Genomic DNA, 13,104 nt, shown 5'->3' on the forward strand with positions numbered 1-13,104 from the left:
AGAATTGCCTTCTGAGACCTTTCATGGGCCAAGATCAGTGTCCTTCCTTTTTTACTCAGTCTATAGAGCATAAAGATGACTCATTTAGTCTACTTTTTACTCATTCCATAGTGCATGAACCAGTTTGGTAACCCACATGAATCATTAGGTCATCCTTTAATTGACTTTGGGATATTTACAACAAACGATCTACTTTCAAAGGATAAGGTTTATTACCCCCCAGTAAGGATTTGCAAGAGAACATGCCCAAGCTCTGCCCTGTTCTTTAAAATGTTTTCTTTTATCTGGAACTGGGAAAACATATCATAACTGGAAAGATTTAGTGCAAACTGAGCTAGTATGTTTGGTATTTTGAAGAGGCTTGGGCCTTTCATGTTTTCAATGCCTCTGGCTCAGGCAGGTTCTTCTGTCTGGACTGTCCCCACATGTTCCCTCCAGCCCCCCATTTTCCAACTTCAGGCTGGGGAATCATAACACACCCTTTGAGGCCCAGGTCAAGTATTGCCCCTTCTGCTTTACTGACACCCTCTCATGGCAGGCAGGAAAAATCACTGCCTCTTCTGGACTGTTTTCTCCAGTACACTGTGTGCTCTTTTTTTTTTTTTTTTTTTTTTTTAACAAATCTACACCTTTATTTACTTTTCATTAAATTTAAATCCTTGAGGGGTACAGTATCACATGGATTCTGTGGCCAATGGCTTTAGCAGGAAGGTTGCTTCAGAATTTGGCACGAACCATGCCACTGTTACCATGAGCACGAGTTACTTTTCCCCAGATTACTCTGGTTTTGTTTGGTTTGCCACCAGGAGTCACTGTGTTGTTCTTTGCTTTGTACACATAAGCACATCTCTTGCCTAGATAGAATTCAGTTTCATCTCGAGCATAAACACATTCGATTTTAAGAAGAGCTGTGTGCTCCCTCTGGTTCTGAAGACCCCGCTTATAGCCAGCAAAAATGGCCTTGGACCACAGCCTTCCAGACATTATTTGGCGTTATAGGAGTCCTGTTCCCAGCAGGCCTCCTCAGACCCCAAGATGGCGGAAAAAGCCACTGCATGCTCTTTTAACAGAGGCTCCATAGGCCCATCTTTGAGTTGCCGTAATTCACGTACCTGGAAACAGCATAAGTTTAATTCATTTGGTTGAGGTGTCCAGGATTCAGAAATGTAGTAACCAGTGTTCTCTCTGCCTGGGAAAGTTGGAACCCAGAGCCCACCACGAAGAGGCTACATGAGGGTGCCCCGCCAGGGGGCAGGACCCCCTGGTCCCAGGCAGCAGCAATAGGTGGGCATCAGGGAGGACTGACATGAAAGCAGGATGGGGCTGGGGTTCAGGGCCAGGATCATTGGAAGGCCTGGAGGGACAAGGTAGACAGGGACCAAGACAGGGACTTGGCATGGCGTTGGGGGAGTGGGAGAAGGAAACACGCCACTGAGATGGTTTCAGAGGAGGCTTAGGGACCAGAGCTAAGGCATGACCCAAAATCAAGAAAAAAATCAAGCGACCAGCCAAACTGTTAGTTAGCATAGACTGCCGCTGTCACCTCATTCTTGAAGAGCAGGGAATTATTACATTTGAGAAGGGAAACTTAAGCTGGGTCTGGAAGAACATGAGTTGGACGTTTAGAGGTGAGTGGGAAAGAAATTCCAGGCGTAAAGGTGGGAGCAAGCAGGTAGTGTTTGTACATGGAGAGGCCATTTGTGAGTGTGGGATCACCAGCAGGTGTGGGCACTAGAGGAACCAGGAGGGTGCAGTCCAACTATGGAGATTCAGGAAAACACGACAAAGGAGTTTGTGCCAAATGCAGAAGGAAATAAGAGGACCCCTATGCTTTCTGAGTAGAAAAAAGAGTGATAAGGACAGCCATGTGCTGGGGGGATGGTGTGCGTGGTTGACTGAAGCCTAGGAATCCTGGAGTCCTGGAATGGCCTGGAGACTTTGATAATCAAGTCTGAGCTGAAGGTGAGGTAGGACAGGCTGCCGTTAGGTTTTCAACTCAAATCTCAGTTGGTGTGTGTGTTGCTGGGGGTACTAGAAACCACCATCTACACAGGTTCCATCTTCCCGGAACAGAGGATTTATTTGGGAGATTTTGGGGGAAAATACTCGTATACTTTTATATTGAAGCAAATGCAGGGGTGCCTGGGTGGCTCAGTCAGTTAAGTGTCTACCTGCTGCCTTGGCTCAGGTCGTGATCTCGGGGTCCTGAGATTGAGCCCCGTATCAGCTCCCTGCTCGGCAGGGAGTCTGTTTCTCCCTCTGCCTCTGCCCCTCTCCGTTGTGCTTTCTCTCAAATAAGTAAATAAAATCTAAAAAAAGAGAAACAAATGCAGATAGACGGTTTTGAGTAGAATGCCAATTTAGAGTGGGGTTTCAAACAAATGTTGTGCCAATGTGTTCTGGCTGGCCCCTCTCTCACCTCAGGGGTGAACTTGCCTCCCCCCACCTCCGCCGCACCTCAGTGGTAAAGGGTGGAGAGGGCAGGTGAGATAGTCTCCGTGGGGTGCTGGGAGAGTTAAGGAAACTCACAGACTTGTGATGGGGATGCCCTAAGGTCCATGGCTCCCACCGACTGGGGCAGCGGGGCCAGGAATCCCTCTCTATTTCGTGTCAACTTTTCTCCCACTGTCATTGGGTCAGCAGCCCTCCACTGAAGGTAAAAAAAGGACACTCTCCACTTTCCACATCACCCATGAGTGTCGTTTTCATGCCATCCCTGGATATTAATTTATGCCACATTAAAAGCTTTGGCTACTTTATGTGTTGGAGGAATGGGAGTTTTTAGGTATCCAAAATTCCTATTACTCAAGACTTACCCTTGTGGACCTAGAAATAGATGTGGAAAGGATTGTTCATGTAAACAGGCATAGTCAAGGAGTCATACAGTTATGAACTGTAAGTTTGTCCTGGATCACTTAGAGACCTAGAACAAAATGGCTGGAGCGACGTAGTTAAAATGAGAATAATTTGAAGGATAGCAGATTGTAGGACATACACTTATTTTACCCATGTTTTTCTTTTTTTTTAAATTTAAATTCAGTTAATTAACATATAGTGTATTATTAGTTTCAGAGGTAGGGGTCAGTGATTCATCAGTCTTATACCCAGTGCTCATTACATCACGCGCCCTCCTTAATGTCCATCACCCAGTTACCCCATCCCTCCTCCTCCCCCTCCAGCAATCCTCAGTTTGTTTCCTATGATTAAGAGTCTCTATGGTTTGTCTCCCTCTCCAATTTCATCTTGTTTTATTTTTCCCTCCCTACCCCTATGATCCTCTGTTTTGTTTCTTAAATTCCAGATATGAGTGAGATCATATGATACTTGTCTTTCTCTGATTGACTTATTTCGCTTAGCATAACACTCTCTAGTTCCATCCATGTCATTGGCAAATGGCAAGATTTCATTTTTTTATGGCTGCATAATATTCCTTTGTATATATATACCACATCTTCTTTATCCATTCATCTGTCATTGGACATCTGGGCTCTTTCCATAGTTTGGCTATTGTTTACCCATATTTTTCTAAAAACTTCAACCTTTCTGTCCTCTCCCTCTACTATATAAATGATCACCATTGTGTTACGTGCTTTTAAGAAAAGCTAAAGAATATAGGAACATGTAAAGTAAAAAGTGGCCTCTTTTCCTTCTTCCTGCAGTCTTCCTTTTCTCAGGGTTAGCTGCTGTAACTGTTGTGTATTTTTTAAAGACATACTATGGGATTACCGGGCTACCAGGTAATTTTCCAGCTTCTAGGAGACTACAGGGAATATGGTAGACAAGATTGTAGACCTTCTAGATTTTTCTCGTTACAAACATGCATCCATTCAGCTGTCAGCACCTCAAAAGAGGTGCTCTATTATCACCGCCTTTGTTCGAGACATTGTTTCAGGCATTGGGGTACCTCCGTGTACAAGCAGGCAGGTATCCTGTTCTGCAAGTCTTTTCTCTTTAGTTGTATCTCTTAGACATCATTCTATTTTAGTCTGAAATGGATCCTACTCATTCCTTTCAAAAGCTAGTCCATTGGATGACTGTATCATAATTTGTCTAATCCCCTATATGAGCACATTTATACTTGTGGCCTAGTTTTTCACTGTTACAAACATAATACCAGGGACATTTTCCGGTTCTTAGTAGCTATTGCAAGCAGTCCTGCCTGCTAGGTAGAGGTGGTCTGGTAAGCTATGACTGTGGGGGGAATGCCAGCCCCTGGGCCTGGCTTTTTAAGAAGGGCCACCAGATTTCCTGAATAATAGTGACTTGGGAGGAGCCACAGGGTTGGCCAGAGGCCCAAGTGAAGAGGCAGATCTTTGGAGGATTTTTCAGTGAAATGCCACTGGGAGATGTGACATCTCACCTGTGTTCTTACCCAGCCCAGAGCAGCTGCAGAAATCCCTGTGTTCTCTTTGTGCCTGGATTCCTGGCGGGAGCTGCTGAAGGGGCAGGTAATGTGTGATAGTTGGCACCTGGGAAACCTGAGTCAGTCTTCATGGATGAGGCTGGCAGCCACATCCTGGGTCCTGTAAACAATGCTCATGGACATTTGCTTCTCCTTGTGGCTTTATTTCCTTAGGGCAAATTCCCATAAGTGAAATTTCTGGTTCTCACATAGATGGCCCAAATCACCCTCTTTTGGAGGTTGTAACAATTTACACCCTCATTAAGAGGGATTAAAGTCTTCTCCCACCCCCAATCCCCACCTATGATAACACTGGCTATCAGTCTTTATAGGTTGTATTTCTTTCGTGGAACACTTTTTCATTTCTTTTCTCCCTTTAAAAATATAGTTTATCTTTTTTCTTTTTTTTTAAGGATGTAAAGTGGATTTTACTGAAGATTCTATAGAGAGAAGGATTTATATCACTAGCTTATCTTTTTTATTGTTGACTTGTAAGAATTCTTTGTGTATTATTAGGCAAATTGGTTCTTTGTCATATATGCTGCAAATATTATGAAGGAAAAATTATAATTGGTAACTAAACCAGATTATTTTAATGACTATCCTTCAGTTTCTTTTCCTTTTCTATAACTTTCTCCTGTTTCTTCTGTAGTGTAATCGTGTTTAATGTATTTTTCATTGTATTTGAAATAGAGCATTATAAAGATATTAAGTCATACTCAATATGCAAAGTTTGAAACAATGAAATTCCTCCAAAATTAAAAAATAATCAAGAATCATATATTCTAAAAGAAGTTGGCTTAGTAAATGCCATTTAAGTATTGCTACATGACATTTCTTCTTTAGAAGATAAGCAAAAATAAAGGCCACCCTGTGTCAGGCTCTGTCTGGAATTAATGTTTTAAATTATATAAAGTCTTCAGGAACACATCCCCTGCATAAAATCCAACAGCACTGTATCCTAAATCACATTTTATTTCTTTAAAAAAGGAATATCTTATGAATCTCTTAAGCTTCTCTTAGTTTTGAATTTTGGGAGAAAGATTTATTTTTTTTTCCTTCCTCTGCTTATCTACAGACTTTGAGACGACTCTGACATGTCTTCAGAATGTGTTGATACTGGTTGAATTTCAGTATTAATAGTCAACTAGCTTAAGGATTTATTTTGGTAGTACATCAGAGACACCGAAGATTCCTAGAACTTCTTAGGGCAATGTCAGATAATCCAGCTTTTATTGTACAAATAATTTATAAAATTATAATGAAATGACATAATAATTCAAGGCAGCTGCTCCTAAATCCCTGGCCTGAGTAATATATCCTCCAAATGGGACTGAAATTCAGCAGTAGGAAGCTCAGCATTCTAGCATAATCAACAGAAAACACCAATTAGCTTTTACGAGCAGATGTGCATTTTGAGCAAATAGTTGGAAACCACCGCCACCTTAAGTTTTGGACAAGCTCTTCCAGGACCTTAAGTTAATTATGTCTGGATTAAATAGCACAGTCCAAAGCCTATTTGATGTAATTTCCAGAGTCATAAAGGGGAAGTTATTTTACTTTATCAAATGATTATTTTGTAGAATCTTGTCTTACAGGTGAACTACTAATCAGTTCAAATATCTTCCTAAGTAGTCAAATCCCCTGCATGTGAATTTTAGACTTTAAAAGTACAGCATCCTAGGGGCACCTGGGTGGCTCAGTTGGTTAAGCGTCTGCCTTTGGCTCAGGTCATGATCTAAGGGTCCTGATGATGAGGGAGCAGAAGGCAAGCTGAGGACAAAGCAGAAGCTGACACCCCACAACCCTCCCCCTCCATGGGATATTTGTGACATTCCTCAGGCACTGCTGGCTGCTCTAAAGGGAAAACAAGTAGTTAACTTGTAGAGATCACAATCCTGCAAGACCTGAGTCTCCCACTTTACAAATGTCCTAGTGATTTACAAGGAAGAAGCTTTCTTATCAATAGCCTAACTTCCAAAGACCCATAACTCAGTTTCCCGAAGCCCTAACATCACCCTCCCCTCCATAAAATTGAGGGAGGCTGAGGCAGAAGGAAATGCAAATAAAATTGAATTTCTTTTAAACCTACAGCCCATTGATAAGGATGTGTGATAGGAGGAATGTAACATTCCTCCAGGAAGCTCCCAGCTATCTTACTGTTAATGCCTTACTAGAAGGAAAAACAAACTTTTTTTTTTGAAGATTTTATTTATTTGACAGAGAGAGACAGCGAGAGAGGGAACACAAACAGGGGGAGTGGGAGAGGGAGAAGCAGCCTTCCTGTTAGCGGGGAGCCCGATGTGGGGCTCGATCCCAGGACCCTGGGATCATGACCTGAGCCGAAGGCAGACGCTTAACGACTGAGCCACCCAGGTGCCCCAGGAAAACAAACCTTAACTGGACAAATAGCAAAGCCTCCGGTATCCTGTGTCCTCCTTTAATACATGAAAGTTCTTTCAAAACCTCCCTTTTTCCTTACCTCCCCCAACCCCATAGTATAGAATCAGCCACCCCTCACAACCCCGGGGCAGCAGCTTTTCCTGCCCACGGGTCCTGTCCCCATGCTTTAATAAATCACCATTTTGCACCAAAGACATCTCAAGAATTCTTTCTTGGTCATCGGCTCCGAACCTCATCTATATTCCCAAACCACATCACTGGGATCGAGCCCCATGTTGGGTTCCCTGCTCAGTGGGGAGTCGGCTTTGCCCTCTCCCTCTGCCTGTCTCTCCCCTGCTCTCTCCCTCTCTCTTTCTCAAACAAATAAATAACATCTTTTTAAAAAAAGTACAGCATCCTAGAACTGTTGATCACCTATCAAAATGATTCACTGAACAGCAAAATTGTAAGGTAAATTATTTTAAGGTATATACCACATCTTCTTTATCCATTCATGTGTTGATGGACATCTGGGCTCTTTCCATAGTTGGGCTATTGTGGACATTGCTGCTATAAACATTGGGGTGCAGGTGTCTCTTCGGATCACTACATTTGTATCTTTGGGGTAAATACCCAGTAGTGTAACTGCTGGGTTGTAGGGTAGCTCTATTTTCAACTTTTTGAGGAACCTCCATACTGTTTTCCGGCATGGGGCCTGCTATTTATTTGAGACCTAAAGGAGACTAAGCATGAAATCACCTTTGTGTTTGTACTTGGCAATCAGGCAGAATGAGTTGGAGGAAGTAGGACCTGTTAATGTGAGACTTGTTGAAGTGGGGCCTCTTGTTTCTATATATTCGCTAAAGAGACAGGCAGGTTTGCAACTGATGACCTCTGAAAGGGCACATTGGGCCCTTGCTCTTGGATCTCCCTGTAGGATCTTCCCCTTGCAGCCAGATACTGCTCCCTGCTTTCCTCTTCTCCCAGTAGCCTCGGTGCCTCAGCTTCCACAGCTTTCTCCACACCCCTAGCCTCCTTGCCTCCTTGTTTCCTTGCCTACTTAGCTTCTGACTTCTCAAGACTCAGCTTCCTCGGTTCTCATCTCCTTTCATTCTGCATCTCCCTCCCCAAGACCCCCTCTTTGGTTGGTCTGGGATGTGGATGAACTCTTCTCATTTACTTCTGATGGGAGGAGCGTAAGATCATGCCACCCTTCTAGTCCCACAGGTCTGTGGACCTGCATGTGGGGGGCATGGCTTCGTAAGGGAGAGCAAGCTTTCATTTCCTTGAAGACCTGAGGTCAGAGTAGGGACTGATGGTGCTGACCATAAGGGATGGTGGGGGAAACTCCTCACTTCCTGCTGCTCATCTCCCAGGAAACCACCTAGAGCATTGGCATCTGGACTACATGTCAGCCGATAACAGGGTTCCTGATCTACCAGTGCCGCCTCATTTGCTCCTTGGCATTTCCCAGAAGTTTCCAGTAGTCAGTCAACTGGTGCCAAACACAGTGGGAGTATTACAAATCAGGCCTTGGTGCCTAGCACCTAGTAACCATTCAGTAAGGATTTGTTAAATACATGTTTGGATATAGTGGTTAGATCAACTTTCTTGTAGCTCCTTTATCTTCAATCAAATTACTTGCCATAATTAGCCACATTTTAACCAAATGATAAGGCGTATTTACCTTGGGAAACTGAATAAAAGAAACCTCATTTAAAATGGAGTTGGGAGGCCAGAAGGGGAGCCCTCGGGTCCTACCACTGACTGCAGCCCTTTGTAGACCCATCAGGAAGAGATGTACCTTGCATTCTCAACAGGAGGAAGCCTACTTTACTACCCCGGAAAGAGAAAGAAAGGTTGTCTCCTTGTCCAGCAATGGCCCCCACAACGCAAGACTGTCACAGCTGGGCCAATGAAAAGCCACTACACTTCCAACTCAAAGTTTACGTTAGTGGACTTTTGTTTATAACAGCCCTTCCCAACTCCCCCCTTCGCTCTATAAAAGAGCATTACTGTCCTTTGTTCTCTGAACTTGCCTGTGGCTTTTGCTATAGCTTGCTTGTCCTGAATTGTAATTCCTGTTATTCCCAAATAAACTCATTTTGCTGATAAAATTTGCTTTTAAGGTTGGCAACTTTTACACATAACATTGCTGAAGGAAACTCCAAAATTCATTCTACCCCATTTGGAAGCACATCCATTTGCTGAACTCTCTTATTCCACAGAAACAATCCATTTGAATAAATTATGTATGGCGGAAATGTTGGTAGTCATTCTATCATAAATAAATGTTTACTTTCTTTGTGCCTTTCTGTATTTTCTATAATAAAAAATGCACAAAGGTTTTACCGAGCATTTACTGTGTTTTGAGACACTGAGCGACATGTTTGGAGGGTTTTCCTTCATTTATGTACTCAAATTGGCTAGCCTCGGTTGAACCCTTTCCTCCCATGCCAGCCCACCATACCAGTACTTTCTCTACCCTGGGGACCAGCTCTCACCCCTGCTGTCTCCAGAGCCCATCTGCTTTTCACCTTCTTTTCTTTCTCCTTTTCCTACAAATGTTTCCCTCATTGTTCCTGGAATAGCTCAGCCTGCAGAGGCTCTGCCCAGCCCCTGCAGGAGAGACTTGGGCCAAGAACCCCGAGGTTACTGTGGCTGCTGGTCCAGGAATATCATGAAAACCTAGTGGGCAGGACGGATCCCATGTTTCACTGCCATTATGTTCTTCCTGTCTCTTTGGCTGGGCCATGAACTCCTTAAATGCTGGCTCTGTATGACCTGCCCTACCACTCCCATGGCCCCTGGCAAAGGGAGGTACTCACTACGGTGAGACTTAATTGTTAACATTCTTTCTGAAGGACATATGGACATGTTTCTTATTAGACCATAAACTCTGAGGGCAGAGGCTGTGTCATGTTGGTCTTTCTGTGACCCCACACATTGTGGGCATATAGCAGTGGGAGGTGAGTGAATGGGTTGGTAAATGACTGGCTCATTAAAAAATTTTTTTTAAATTTTTTAAAAAGATTTTTATTTATTTATTTGTCAGAGAGAGATGCAGAGAGAAAGGGAACACAAGCAGGGGGAGTGGGAGAGGGAGAAGCAGGCTTCCCGCAGAGCAGGGAGGCTCGATCCCAGGACCCTGGGACCATGACCCAAGCCGAAGGCAGATGCTTAATGACTGAGCCACCCAGGCGCCCCATGACTCATTTTAACTGAAAGGATGATTTAAGTGAAAACATTCAGGAGGTAAAAAACATGGGATAGTTTCTTGAAAACGTGTCATTCTTTTCTCATAAATTAAAAGGATTTTCAGGATGAAAGTTTTCTTGGAACTCAAGTACGTAGTTAGCAAGCAGGAATAGCCAGTGGTAGCTGGTAAGCCAAGTTGGGATGACAGTAATCCGTTTGTTATCTTGATAGAGTGAAGTTGTGTGTGGATCTCTAAAATGGCAGATCCGACCAAAGAAGGCAAACCTGAGATACTTGGGAGAAGGACTCCATATTACTTAGGGACAGAAATCAGGGGTGGGGAGAAGAGAGGGGAATTAAAACTGGTACAAGGTTTCTGCCCTGGAGATTGAGATACTTTTTGCCTTTAACAGAGATTAAGAAAGTGAGGTAAGAAAGAAGGTGCAGATTAGTTTGGACTTGAATTGGTCTCTGAACTCCAGCGTCCATAATTATTAAATAGGGGTTGTGCTTGCTCTTTCTGAGGAAATGAGATGATGTGAAAGCACTTTGAAATTTGAAAAGGGAAGGACTAGACAATTATGTTAATGATAACCTTTATTATTATTTTAATTATATTTAGATATATTCTGCCAGCAGTTAGAATAAAGACTTGAAGTGACATTTGGGATCTAAGTGGGATGAGGCGACTGAGGAAGCAGGCATCAATGGAGAGAGCTAGAGGGGTCAGCAAGTCTTTAGGGATGGGAGAGAAAATAGGGTTTATCAAAGAGTACTCTGTGAGAACTCCCCAGAGAAGGTTGGATAAGGCAGGGTGGTAGAAACCAAGACTGTGGAGGAGTTTTTGAAGCTGGAAATGTTCAGCAGTGTCAAATGCTACAGAGAGAGAGGCTGAGTAAGAAGAGGAATGATTAATTTGCATTGGATTTGGTAAACTTGAGTAACCTGTCTTAGTGGAGGGTGGGGGGTAGAGGTAGAGCCCAGACTCTATATTTTGGAGGGGTGGGTGAGAATAGGTGTTGAGATACTGGAAGAGAGGAAGTGATGGCCCAGGGTATCACCACAACTTAACAGCAAAGGGAAGATAGCTTGATAGATTTTTTTATACTATTATTCCAAAAAGGATTTGAGGGGAAAAATAGGGGAAGAATGATTGCCTGAGAATGTAATGGAGGGTGCAGGGAAGCTGGGGGTGTGGGGAGAGAGGAGACTCCTGAGGAGCTGTGACAAAGAGTGACATTCAAAGTCTAAGTGGACAGAGTAGCTTTACAGATTAGGTATGACTCTATTACACTTGATCTTAGCCAAGAGGCCGAGAAGCAATTGAAGCTAAGAGGAACTCTGATCCAATTCTCACAGCCGCTATTAGGATTGTTCCCTCCCCACCAACCGTCTTGCTTCTTTGTTTCTCCCTTGTACTCAGCCAGCAAGACTCCACCTTGGAGCAAGTCTCCTAATTCATCCTCTCCAGTTCTTTATCAGGGTCCTTGTGGATCGCTGGTGAAAATTATATGATTTTTTTGCTTGCCAATCCCTAAGAAGCTTTAGAGAGCTTCTCCCACTCCTTTTTCTTTTTCAAACCTTCCACCTCAATATCTTGCTCACTCTCAACAGAGGACCTTACTTTAGAAAAGGCCTTTCTTTTTCTCTAAGAAAACTGAGGCTGCAAAGTAGGGAGTTCCTTAACTTACTCTTTTGTGTTTATGTCCCTCTGACTCCCAGCTTTCCCTCCTTCCCCTCTCAGGAAAAGAGCTATTGGCTCCAGTTTCTTCAAGCTTTAGATCTGATCCCCCAGCTCACCATCTTCACCTGTATCTTTAAGCCCATAAACTTGCTCACACCTCTCCCATCTGAAAATCAAACCAAACAAAATCAAACCAAACCAAAATCAAACCAAACAAAAACCCTTGCTACCATCCTATCTTTTTCTCTTCACAGGCAAGCTTCCTGCAAAGATAAATCTGATTAGCTCACTTCTCTTCTGACTTCCCCCGCTCGCTCTCTAATCCGGTTTTTGCCCTTATCATTCCACAATGAATGAGTCATCAATTGAGCCCCAAGTGGACAAAACAAATTGGTCTTTCCCTTCCTCCTTTCTTTTGCCCTCCCTGAGCCACTTGATCTCCTGGCTGTCCCTTCTTTTTTTGGCTTCTCCTATAGGTCCCTCCTCTTTGCTACCAAATCTCGGCTCCACTTGAGTGCCATTTATTGGCTCCCTTTGGACTCTCATCCCCTAAATGCCTGAGTGGCTGGGTTTATTCTGTACTCTGTTCTTCCCATGCTGTGTGCTTTCCCTGGGTGAACTTATCTGCAATCACAGCTGCAATTACTAGGGGCTTATTGAAAACTCGCAAGACTCTAGCTCCTGTTCGGGCTTCTCTTCTGAGTTCTAGGCGCATATGCCTAAATGCCCACTGGACACCTCCACTTAGATGTCCCTCAGGTCCCTCAGACTCAGCCTCATCCTAACAGAATTCATATCTTTTCAGCCAAGCTTCTTCCCATGGATTCTTTGTGAATATTGTCAGCATCCGGGGTCCTAGTCTCTTTTCCCCATTTCTAGTCAGTTGTCAGTAATAGTAAGATGAAGGAATTTTTGTGCCCTAGATTCCCAAGGAAGTTGAGGGATGCAGATTGGCTTGGTAGGGCTGTACTCCCAAAGAGAGGCCGTGGATTGAGGAGCTACATACACTGGGGAGAACCATGTGATAGGAATGGCAATTAGGGAGCTGGCCCAGTGAGGGAAGGGTAGCTATGGATGATGCTTCCAATCCTGGGTAAACTTAATTGAGCATCACTAAGTGCTGAGGTATTTGGAGTTCTTGAAGAAAAAGGACCAAAGCTTGCATATACCCAAACAGATCTGAAAAGAAATACTTCAGAGAGGAATGGGGACAGAGAGAAGCCCAACACAGTAAGATTCGGAAATGGGAAGGCCAAATGTACGTAGATCTCTTAAGGGTAAGGAGACCCGGAGTGAGTATGGGTTATAGTTGCTCCATTTACAGGTTCTACCTCTGTAATGTCTCCAACCCGATCCTCTTTTTCTTAGTATCTTCTAGGCTTCTGCCCACCCCCAAGTCTTGTTTAATCTTACTAATCCATTGGCTCTTTTAACTTTT

At 43.6% G+C, this 13,104-nt stretch overlaps 1 pseudogene; it reads right to left on the bottom strand.

Moving 5' to 3' along the window:
* Positions 1–651: 651 nt before the first annotated feature.
* On the bottom strand, positions 652–1,032 carry LOC118002859 (annotated as a pseudogene).
* Positions 1,033–13,104: the final 12,072 nt, after the last annotated feature.

Source organism: Mirounga leonina, unplaced genomic scaffold (genome assembly GCF_011800145.1).
Source record: "Mirounga leonina isolate KUSES-001 unplaced genomic scaffold, KU_Mleo_1.0 Mir_84, whole genome shotgun sequence".
Taxonomy (NCBI): domain Eukaryota; kingdom Metazoa; phylum Chordata; class Mammalia; order Carnivora; family Phocidae; genus Mirounga; species Mirounga leonina.